The following is an 11,975-nucleotide window of genomic DNA, read 5'->3' as shown; positions in this document are numbered from 1 at the left end:
CAGAGGGTTAAAGATGGTAAAGTCAATTGATTATGGAACATGATTTTGGTGATGACAATATGCCTCTAATATGTAGTAAATAAGATTTTCAACATGAATATGTGAAGATGGTGGATTGGATCAAATGGATCATAGATGGATAAAACTTTTTGGTAGATGCTCTACATAAAATTGGTACCAGAGCCTAGGAAAAGATCTGGGCTAAGCAAATGAAGATTATTATGTGGTTTTTGTTGATGAGTTTTGTGGTTACAAGTGTATGTCCACTAGCTGCAAATGGGCATGTCTGTCAAAGGGCCATAGGAGATGGTTTAGGGCTAGACGAGATGGTTTAGTTGGTTGCCTATAGTGTTGGGGTGAGAGGCAAAGAAAGGACTCCCCAGTGAGGGACAAGTTGTTGGTGAGTGGAGCAGCATTGGAGGGTGGAATTGAGTTTGGAGCAATACCTTGGAAGAAGCTTATGAACTCCATTGTTGGGAGTCTAATTGAAGACTTGGTTCAACAACAACACCAAAAATAAAAGACATGAAGAGGCAAAGTTGAAAGAAGATGAAGATGGAGATGATTTCAGTCTCTTTTTTAATATGTAGAAAGCTATATATACTATCAGTGATTGAATATGTTGTTACTGATAAATGGTATCAACTTTATTGTAGATAGTGCTATCAGAATAGTGGTAAATTATTTTTTCATTAATTGTCATAGAATTTAAAGGCTAGTTATGTTTTCCTAATGTTTTCAATGTCCATATTCTTTTGAATTTTTTGGAGTTTGATCATTATACAGTCACAAGATAGCTGGGGATGAGTTTACTTTCTTAATTAGTACAAATAATCAGTTAAGTGTTGATATATTTTTATTTTCTTTTGATTGTTGTGTTACTTTTGGTGTGTTGACAAGCTAGTTCTATTAAACCATGTCAGTCCTAAGTTGTTTGGAGAAAGCTCCTCGGCTACCATCATAAGACTGGGGTGATCTTATTAGGTTTCTGATGTGATACAAGGATCAAATTTTTGCAACCAGTTATCCCTTGTTCCTCATAATGTCATTACACACATCAGAAGTGGAAGAAGAATGTTCTCATTTTTCATTTGTGCATACATATCACATTTCTCCTTTGTTGAACTTCCTTAATGAACTTTGTGAGATCTCAAGGTTAAAATTGCTTGAACATTCTTTGCAATGTGTATTGTTACTACATATGGTATACATGATAAGAATTTTCTCCTAGACTAGACTACAAAAGTTTTTCAGTGGCCTTATGGATTTTTAGTAGGCAGTTAATTTTGGAAGTCCTATACAGTATTTAGGAGATTGCTTCTAGAATAAGCTATTCATGTTTTTGTATCAAAATACCCAGCTAATTCCAGACACATTTTTTAACATTATATACACTTTGGTGATCTATTGCATCCCAATATGGTCTACTATTAGCAAATTTTAGGTGATGGCTACTTTGTATGGCATCCTGATCTAGTCTACTATCATTCTGGTGTGGAGGCCATCTCATTAGGCTCAATTCATTTTAGGCCATCTCTGTTTGTAGACTATCTTTTATTAAATATAAAATGTATTTATTTGACCTACTTCATACTTGAGTTTCTTTTGATTTTCGATTTTGTACATATCTTTTCTTTCATCAAATATTCAATGCACTTTTTTGTTATCTTTTTCATCACTGGTAGTATTGTACAGCTTGTTGAAAATGCTTAATGTACCATTTGTTGCTAACAACATGTTTATAATGCAAATAGATTAGAGTTATGGAATGATTGAAGACCAATGTGTGAAAAGTGAACTTTTAATCCACATCTTCATGGAAAATAGACAAGTGATGCAGTATGCTATAGATAATTTGCTAATAATCTTGGTAGCATTATATATCTCTAGAGTGCAGGTTGCATACTTGTTGAGCTACTTATAGGCATGCCAATAATGCCTAGACATATAGAGGTAATTGTAGAATTCAACTCATGGTTTTGTTTCTCTAGTTGATATTCTTGATTACAACATGCATAGATAGTAACCTATGTTTAAATAATTTTGTGAACTAACCGATCCAGGTTTATGTGTTTACTTCTACATGCCATCTTGCATGGAAATAAGTAGGATTGTATTTTGATTTACTTTTTCCCTCTTGTACAGTGAGTCATGATTACTGAAGGTTGCCCAACACTATTTGGGTTCAATTTGTTGAACAAAATGGAAACTAATAGCAATATTTCTAATCTTATGACATCTTGGGAGGTTATTTTTTATATTTTCATATGTTTATAGTTGTATTTATATTTGTGTATAACATGTTGACTCCCAATAGTACTTATGATTTGTTCATTTCATTGAGTTTGAAGCATGTACATATGCTTTACCAGCAACATGTCTTGTATGGGAGCAAAAACTCCTTAAGTTTTTGGTTATGATGCCCTTGATTGTCATAGCACAAAAACCAATTTAGGCAAGAATTTAGCAGATAATTTAGAAATTGCCCCTGATTGCATATTGTTTTTGGATTATGCCAAACACAGTGGATTTTTACAAAAAAAAAATAGCAATTGTTCTTCATGATCTTCATCTCCATTTCTGTAAAACCACAAAAAAATTGGTAAAAAAAAGTGTGTTTTGCACAATTGAATTTGTTTCCAATTTTTCATATGTCATTTGTGGTGAGTTTAACCTGCACTATTGATATGATTAATCTTAGATCTAGAGTCCATATAGTAGAACGATAACAAGCTTGTAAACTGAATATTCTCTTAAACTAATAACTGTTATTTAATATAATTAATACTTTTAACTCATATTCATTATATTACATTGAAATCTAGTTTATTTATCGTTATCTATGTCTTATTGTTATTGTAGATATTATTTGATATAGAGTTGGGATTTTTGATAATAATCATTATAACACTTTAATCTCAACATATACAATCTTAAAAGATGTAGCTTTTCCAAACACATAGCATAATCAAATTAACTATATTTAAACATATTGCAACAATAGGAAATAGTTACTATGTGACACTTGTTATGATAATCATAAAAAAAATTCGTCCTATATTTATATGGATTTTAAAATATTCTTATGAAATTCTCTTTTTGGATCTTTAAGCATAAGAGAATCAAATTTAGGATAGCAAGAAGTTTGATATGTTTCTTATTCATCTCTTTATGCATAAATGTCCATTTGTTCCATGTTGTATCAAGAAATTGTTTCTTATCCAAGCCATTTAATTTGCAACCTTTTAAATCTCTACAAAGATAAAGTTGGAGCAAGAGAATTTTTCTTCTCAAAGTGTAAAGTGTCCATTCCATTATCTGTTGGATTCAATAGATAATGGAATGGATGCTTTACAATTAGAGGACACCTTTGAGAAGAAAAATTCTCCTGCCCCAACTTTATCTTTGCAGAGATTTAAAAGGTTGCAAATTAAATGGCTTGGATAAGAAACAACTACTTGATGCAGCAATAAAAAAAATTCAACCAAACATTGGTGGAAATTTCAACCAATTCCTAATAGTTTTCTACCAAGACTTGGTCGAAATTTCCACCAATCATAAAAAAATTGACCAAACATTGGTGGAAATTTTGACCAACAATGACAAATTAGAGCTAGCAAAAATTTAAAAATTTTGATGAATATGTTAGTCAAAATTTCGACGAGAAAAATTACCATGAATTGCTTGGTCAAAATTTCAACCAACCTAGGTCAAAATTTTGACCAAAATTCATTGAAAATTGAGTCCAAATTTACTAGTGCTTGTCTGCATTAGAGGGAGTTCTTTTGTTGTTTCTCATCTCATAATTAATTTCTTTTATTAATTATTATGATGCAACATAGGTTATGCCTTTTTAGGGTTTTCATCTCCTTTATAAGGACAATCTATCATTGTTAAAATTAATGAAGAATTGAGATTAAATCATTGTTGATAATACTAATGTAGCTTTTTGCTCATCACATGTGTCTCATCTATGGATCTAGCAATTCTTGCCTCCATAGCTTTTTGCTTCTCTCTTTTGTAATAGGTGTTTGCATGTAGGTGATTCATGGTAGCTGTGGGGTTGATCTTTAATCAAATCCAATAAAGTGGCAAACCATGGAGTCTCACTATGTCCCTAAACAAAAGTCTTGCAATGTGTGAAGCATCATTGGTTTGTCTGTAAGGAATGAAGTATGACATCTTGCTAAACCTATCCGTCACTACATGAGGTACCTAAACACACTATCATGCCCTCTTGGTGTCTTAGGTAGTCCCAAACCAAAATCCATGCTTAGGCACTCCCAAGGTCTCTGAGGTATGGATAGAGACTAGTACAATCTAGTGTTGCTACTATGTCCCTTAGCTCTTTGACATATCTATCAGTGCTCCATAATCTTTCTAACATCTTTTTGGAGCTTAGACCAATAGTAATGCCTATTCACTTGCTCAAGTTTCTTATCCACTCCAAAATGGCCTTCTAGACTATCTTGGTGTTTCTTCTTGATTATGTTATCCCTCATGGAGCTTTGGGGTATACACAACAAGTATCTCTTGAACAATAGTCCTTCCTGCAATATATAATCAATAGATTCCACTCTAAAACCTTGTTTGAACTTCTCAAATTTTTCATAGACATCTATGAAATATTTTTCTTCCTTGTAGAGGTCTTTAAGGTCACTCATTCCCACACTTTGTAACTGTATTTCCTAAATAGCTAACAATCTCCTACTTAGAGCATCTGCAACTTTTTTTCTAACACCTTTCTTGTGTTTTATGACAAAGGTTTATGCTTGCAAGTACTCTACCCATTTTAAGTGTCTTTGGTTCAACTTTTCTTGTCCATTCAAGAAGCTAAGGGCATGATTATCTATATAGAATAAAAATTCCCTTGGTAGGAGATAATTTCTCCACTTTTTGAGTGCTTGTACCATTGCATACAACTCCAAATCATAGGTGGAGTACTTTTTCTTGGCCTCTTTCAAATTCTCTAAGAAAAATGCCATAGGGTGTCCCTCTTGACTCAACAATCCCCCAATGGCTAGCATACTAACATCACACTCCACCACAAATAGATGATTTAAGTTAGGATACCAAGAGTAGGTAGTTTTGTTGTCTTTTTCTTCAATATTTCAAATATTTTACTTGCTTCTTCTATCTACCTTAACTGACATTTTATTCCCCCTTTAATGGTGTTTAGGATTGGTGCACACACATGCTTAAAAGTCCTCATAAACTTCCTATAGTAAGAGGCCAATCCATGAAAATTTCTAACATCCCCTACGGATCTAGGTGGTGGCCATTCCAATATAGTCCTGACCTTATGAGGATCCATCTTTATGCATCCATTAGAAACAACAAATTCAAGATAGACTAGTTTAGTTTTCAAAAACTCACATTTTTCTTGGTTGATCATCAACTTTTCTTGGTGTAGCCTTCTCAAGAACATCTCCAAATGCTTCATGTTTTTCTCCTTAGACCTGCTAAAAATCAACATGGCATCTAGATAAAAAATTGCAAATTTATCTATGAAATCTGTTAGCACTTCATTCATGAGCCTCATGAATGTGTTAGGTGCATTTGTCAAACCAAAGGGCGTTATAAGCCACTCATACAAACCTTTATTTTTCTTGAAGGTTGTCTTCCATTTATCACTAGGCCTAACTCTAATTTGATGATACCCTAATTTCATATCCACCTTGGAGAAATAGTGGGATCCTCCCAAATTGTCCAACAAATCCTCAATCCAAGGCATGGGAAATACGTTCGTGATTGTTATCTTGTTAATAGCCCTAGAGTCAATGAAAATCCTCCATTTTCCACCCTTCTTAGGTACAAGGACGGTGGGCACAGCACAAGGACTTAAGCTCTTCCTTATAAGCCCTTTCTCTAGCAAGTCTTATATCTATTTAGCAATTTTTGCATTCTGACTTGGAGTCATTTTATATGTTGCCTTGTTGGGTAGATTAGCTCTTGGTATTAGGTCTATCTGATCACTCACTTCCCTCATAGGTGGTAAAGCATTTAGTAGTCCATTATCTACTATCTCATGACACTTCTTCACCAATTGCTGCAGTTCTTGAGGTATATGGACCTTCTCCTTGGTCTCTTTTCTTGGCTTCACTATCATTGCACAAAAAATCCCCTTTTCCTTCTTCATGACCTTAAGAAACTCCTTTCCACTCAAAAGCATCACATTAGCCCCCACATGTTTCTCTTCATTAGGTTTTGTCAAAGGATCCATTTGAAACTTCTTACCTTGCTTAGTGATCACATAAATATTCTTTTCCCCATCATGAATGACCTTTGCATCATATTGCCATGGATGTCCTAATAGGAGGTGGCATGCATGCATAGGCATTATGTCACATAGCACATTGTCTTTATACTCTTGTATTTCAAACTCCACCAAAGCTTGTTCATCCACCACTATTTGTTGACCCTTTCTTAACCATGACACCTTGTAGGGTGTGGTGTGAGGTATCCTTCTAATCTTAATCTTTTCCACCATCTCTATTGACACTATATTATCTATGGAACCATAATCCACTATCAGCCTACAAATCTTCCCATGTGACCTACAAGTGGTTTTGAACAGGCTCTTCCTTTGAGGTGGCTTTGCAACACTAAGAACTTTCAATAGTGTCCTTCTCAACATAGGATTTTCTCCACCCAATTTTGGCCCTACCTTGGAGATTGGTGAAGTGACACTTTGTGTTTCCTCATCTTGTACTAATTGAGTTCTTCTTTCTCCCATGGATGAGGTGGAAACTTTTTCAAGACACCTACCCATGGTATGGCCCACTTAGTTATAGTTGTAGCATCTAACAGTGAAGATAGAATACCCCTACCTTGTGACTAAAACACACCTCTTGGAGGTCATTTTCCTCTATATCCTCCCCACTGATATGAACCTTTACTACGATTGCCTCCATTATCATTTGTAGACTAAGTTTCTTCTGGCCTACTTGGGCTTTGTCCTCTTCCAAAGTTACCCCTACCTCTGAATTCCCTATTGCCTCTTCCCCTTTGTTAGGAATCATGTCTCCTTCTATCCTTCTCCTCTACTTGCAATCCTAATTGAAAGCATTTGTGCATGTTTTCAGGGGCCATCATACTAATCTCATCCTAGATTCCTTGCCTCAATCCATTTAGATACCTTGCTACTGTTTCTACTTCTTCCTCATGTCTCCTTTCCCTTAGACTCAACTTGTTAAATTCCTCAATATAGGCACTTACTATCATCTTCCTTTGCCTTAGGCTTTGCAACTTATGATACATTTGTATCTCATAATTAGTGGGCAAGAATTGTGCCCTCAACCTAATTTTCATCTAGGTATCCCAAGAGACTATTTTCTTCTTCCCTACTATTACCCTATCATCTTGCATTATACTCCACCAAACCAATGTTGATCCCTTGATCCTAGCCTTAGCATAATTGAATCTCTTCTCCTCTAACACTTCTTTATAGTCCAATTAATTATCTATGGCCTCTAGCAAATTTAGCAACTCTTCTCCATTCAAACTACCACTAGTAAGGGATGTGTTTCATACTATCTTTATTGATATATTTGAAGGCATCCAAGAAAACTTTTTTGTTCCTTTTCCAACTCCACTTCTTTTCCTTTGTCAGATGTATCCCCTGTCTAGCTTTTATCTCCTTCCTCAATTCCATCTCTCCATTCAGTGACTCTCCTTTTACTCTTTGATCCTGTCAAATTGGCCTTTGCCAATAGGTATTGGACCAATTACACTAATGGCACCCTTTCTCATTTCCTTGGGTGGCATATTGTCAACCACTTGACTCTCCCCTTCTTAGGACATACACCAACTTTATCATAGTTCAAGCTCTAATACCACTTTGATGTAGAGGGTCTAGGGTTCTATTGTTTATCTTATCCTAATTATACTTTAGTACTTTGAACCATTCAATGGTTCCTTCCTTCTTGGTTTTCTCCACAAACCTTGGCCTCCAAGACCCCTCACTCAACTTTCCTCCTAGGTATAGTTGGGTTGATGCAAGAATAAGCCACTTGTTTAGGGACTAGTCCTACTAGCCCTTGCTCACCTTGTTCCTTCCCCTAGAACTCCAAACCCTTTCTTAGGATCTTTCCAACACAGTTATTAGGTCCTTAATGGTGTATTTTTTACCTTCCATATCCTTTCTAGACCTTTCAAACATTTCTAGTCATGTTAGCAATCACTTAGCTATCACCATCCACAAGTAGGGCTAATTAGGCCTAATTTTTATTAGGTTTGTTTTCACTATTTGGTCAAATGTTGCAATTTATCCTACAAAACCCTGTGGAAGACCATATGATTATGAAATATATCACCTAGAACTTCAAGAATCCCAAATTACAGAGCTTCAAATCACCCACAACCCTAATTACTCTCAGGCCTTAGTTTTTAGGCTAGTTTCTAGGCCATTGGACCAGTTTCAACAAAAAGCTTCCAATAGCCCTTCAAACTTCATATCAACCCCTAAAATTGCTTATTCCTTAAAGGAGACATTCTAGGATCATGGGTATGCTCTTCAAACACATCTTCTCCCTATCTTAGCTCACCTAGTCCAAGCAGTTAGCCTAGGGCATCACTCCAAAGTTAGGAGATCAGTTGCACAAAAAAATATGAAAAAAAAACCTCTATGCATAGGACCTAAGCTAGCATTCCACCAAGTTTCATTCATTTTCAACTGTGGATGCTTAGGTTAGAGTCATTTTAATGCCAGCAACTCTGTAAATGGAAATTATAGCCTAGTCACTTAAAACATAGTATAACTCTCCAACCTCACAACTTGGAATCAAAATTGAATATGAAAAGAAATCTAAAAAAATATACATTTTCATGAAGTCTGATCATGCAGCCTAATCCATATGGAACCATACAAGAGTGCAAAAACATAATAAATGCAAGGGAAAACCTTGAAAATGTCTGTATAGGTTGGTCACATGTGTGGTTTGCAACTAAAATTCATTCTAACCTCCAAGAATCTTCATCCCATGCTCAAATACTTGAGCATGGGTGGTTACAACTACCCATTTCTTCATTTGTAACTTTCTTGCAAAAGTTGCTTGAAAGTTGTTAGCAAATTTTAAATATTTCTTTCTCTTTGGTTGTTTTAGAAAAGTGTGTGCTCCTAGATATATCCTAGGGACTTAGTTAGCACCCTTGGGACCCTATAGGAGACCAAGTACCCTAGTTGCTTAATCTTAGCAACTTTTGACCTACTTGACAATATTTTGACTTTATGAGCAACTTTTTCCCTTACAAACAAATTAGGACAAGTTTGGATCCAAGGACCATTGGATCTAATTGAACTCATACAAATAATCTTAACTAACCATAAACAAAATCTCAACCAATACCAAACCAAAAAGGGAGGTGCTATGTACCAACTAGAAATTGCCTATGAAATGTGGGAGATGCTAAAGGTTGTCCATGGTGAAGACAAGCATATCATGAGGGATAAATCTAAATTGCGAGGAAGATTTGATGGCATGAGAATACAAGAAGAAGAAGAGATTGAGGCCTATGGAAAGAGAGTAAAATATATCATTATAGCCATCAGAGCATGTGGTGGATTGAAATTAGAAGATGAGTGTGTTAGCAAGATGTTGAGAACCCTATTACCTAAATATGCCATAGACAAGATGGAGGTATTGCTTGACACTTTAATAGGAAAGTTCATTTCATTTGAACTTAGAAACTTCAACAATAGTCAACCACCAAGGGTTGAGAAAATATTCAAAGCCTTGATTGCTCCAGCAAAAACTCTACGGGAGAAAGGAGAACCAAGTGCATGCAAAGACAATAAGGAGCTAGAAAGTTTATATGTTGAACAAGTAGAAGAAGAAGAGATGGGGGCTCTATTCACAAAGAGAATGGTGAGAGGAAAAGGAAAGTACAAAGGAAAGATTCCTTTCAAATGCTTTAACTGCAAAAAGGTAGGACATTATGCTGCTATATGTCCTGACCTTGTTAGAAAAGAAACCAACGACTAGAGAGAAAACAATAATAAAAAAGGCTCCAACAAGAAACTTGGTCAAGGGAAAAAGAGAAGAAGTGGTGACTAATGAGAAGAGTCAACTGGCAACAAGGAAGATGACAAGGATGAAGTATTCTTTTTCACCACTATAGAAGAAAGGGTCAAGAGAGCCTTGATAATTAACACCAGTGTCCACAAGAACTAGATAATAGAAAATGATTTCTCATACCACATGTCAGGAGACAAGAGCAAGTTCCACAAGGTTAATGCCTACTATCGAGTAATGAAAAAGTTTGTCAACAACTCACCATGCATGGTCATAGGTAAGGGTGTTATAGCCCTTAATGAATCCACTACTTGTGAAGATGTATAACTAGTGGAGTTTGTAGGTCCTTTAGAGAGGCCACTTATTGAATAGCGACAAGGTCTAGATGATCTTTGGTGAAAATACCCTAACAAGGTGTTAGTGAATAGATTGTCTTCCAAGAAAATACATACAAAATCACCCTATATGCCTAGATGAGAAGAATAAATCAGCTCTAATAGTTGGATAGGTTATCATTAAATTGATAACCTTCCTCTAAATTCTATCAGGTATAGCTCCCTGTGTATGATCTTAAATGAATTCATAGAAACACAGATATGGATGCTTTTAACCAGAAAGCACAAAAGGTATACACAAATCTATCTGTAAACACAACATAGATGTGGAAAGACTAAATGACTAAAAAGAAAAAGAATGACAAATGACCCACAATTCATTTACCCAAATGCTAAATTATGAAAAGAACAAAAACAAAGAATATATCTTCCATCCTCCTAAGAAAAATGAAGAATTAGAGCTTCAAAGATATCTTGAAATTAAAATGTATTTAGGAAACCACGACATCTAAATGCATTTAGAGAAAACTGAAAGCTATACAAAGATAACAGTCAGTGGAAAGAAAACTATCCAAACTCCAAGTTTTGATGTACAATTATCTTCCATATCTCCCTTCTCTAAAGCATAAAAGAAACAAAGATCGTATTACACATTACATCAAAATCACAATCTAAAAAGGAAACATAAATTCCCTCCTTTGCATTACATTCAAAATCAAAATTTCCCCTCTTTTTCCAAAACATAGTTCAGAAAAATGAATAAAGGCTCTACTCTTCTACAACACCAAAGTCTATTCTCTCTCCCAGAAGGACTAGAAAAAATTTTAAAAACTGGAACCCTTCCCCTATTGTAGCACCAAGTCTTCCATCCCAAAAGAAAAGTGGAACCCCTGTGAAAGTATTCTTCAAGCATTATCTATCAACAAAGTTAAGCATGCTAGTAGAGACCACAAGTTTACAAGTTCAACTACACCATTCCCCTATCGCCAACATTGATGCTCTTGGGATTATTGAGATATGGAGTGAGATAAGTGAAATGGGATCCTCGCACCCATCACATCACTTTTCTACCTATGAATGTAGGCCTTTCATCAAACAAACACTATGTTTGATAGACACAGGTTATGGAAAATGAAACCATTTGGTGTGTGTTCAATTTTGCATCCTTCAAGTGCTCGATGTCTTTTCATTGTGTTTTCTTACTCAATATCCACATTCTTATAGATGAAGCTAGCATGCCAAAATATCAATTGGAAGATTATCATTCCTTTGCCTTTTCAAATAGACCTGTGTCATGATTACCTTGATATTTCTTTTGTTAATGCTTTGAGACTCCAATTTTATGCCTTATGCATTGATGACTCATGACTGTTTGCAAAGTATCTCTACATGCCTACTGAGCTCAAGAAATCTCCTAGATACTTGAAGTGTATTCCATCAAGAAAATCACACACCACCTTTGTAGATTCCCTGTTAAAACTTTAATTTGGGAACATTAAAATTTGAACAATTCAAGTATGGTGTCTCTGAAAGTGGAATTTATTAGAATGATTTGGTCCAAGATCATATTATCAAACCACCAAACATGAACTTAGAAAATTTTACTTTAGAACTTGAACTGGTAAAC

This window comes from Cupressus sempervirens, chromosome 2 (assembly GCF_028749045.1).
Source record: "Cupressus sempervirens isolate cs-2001-9-10 chromosome 2, ASM2874904v1, whole genome shotgun sequence".
Lineage (NCBI taxonomy): Eukaryota > Viridiplantae > Streptophyta > Pinopsida > Cupressales > Cupressaceae > Cupressus > Cupressus sempervirens.
The sequence above is the reverse complement of the archived record's forward strand: the minus strand, read 5'-3'. Positions refer to the sequence as shown.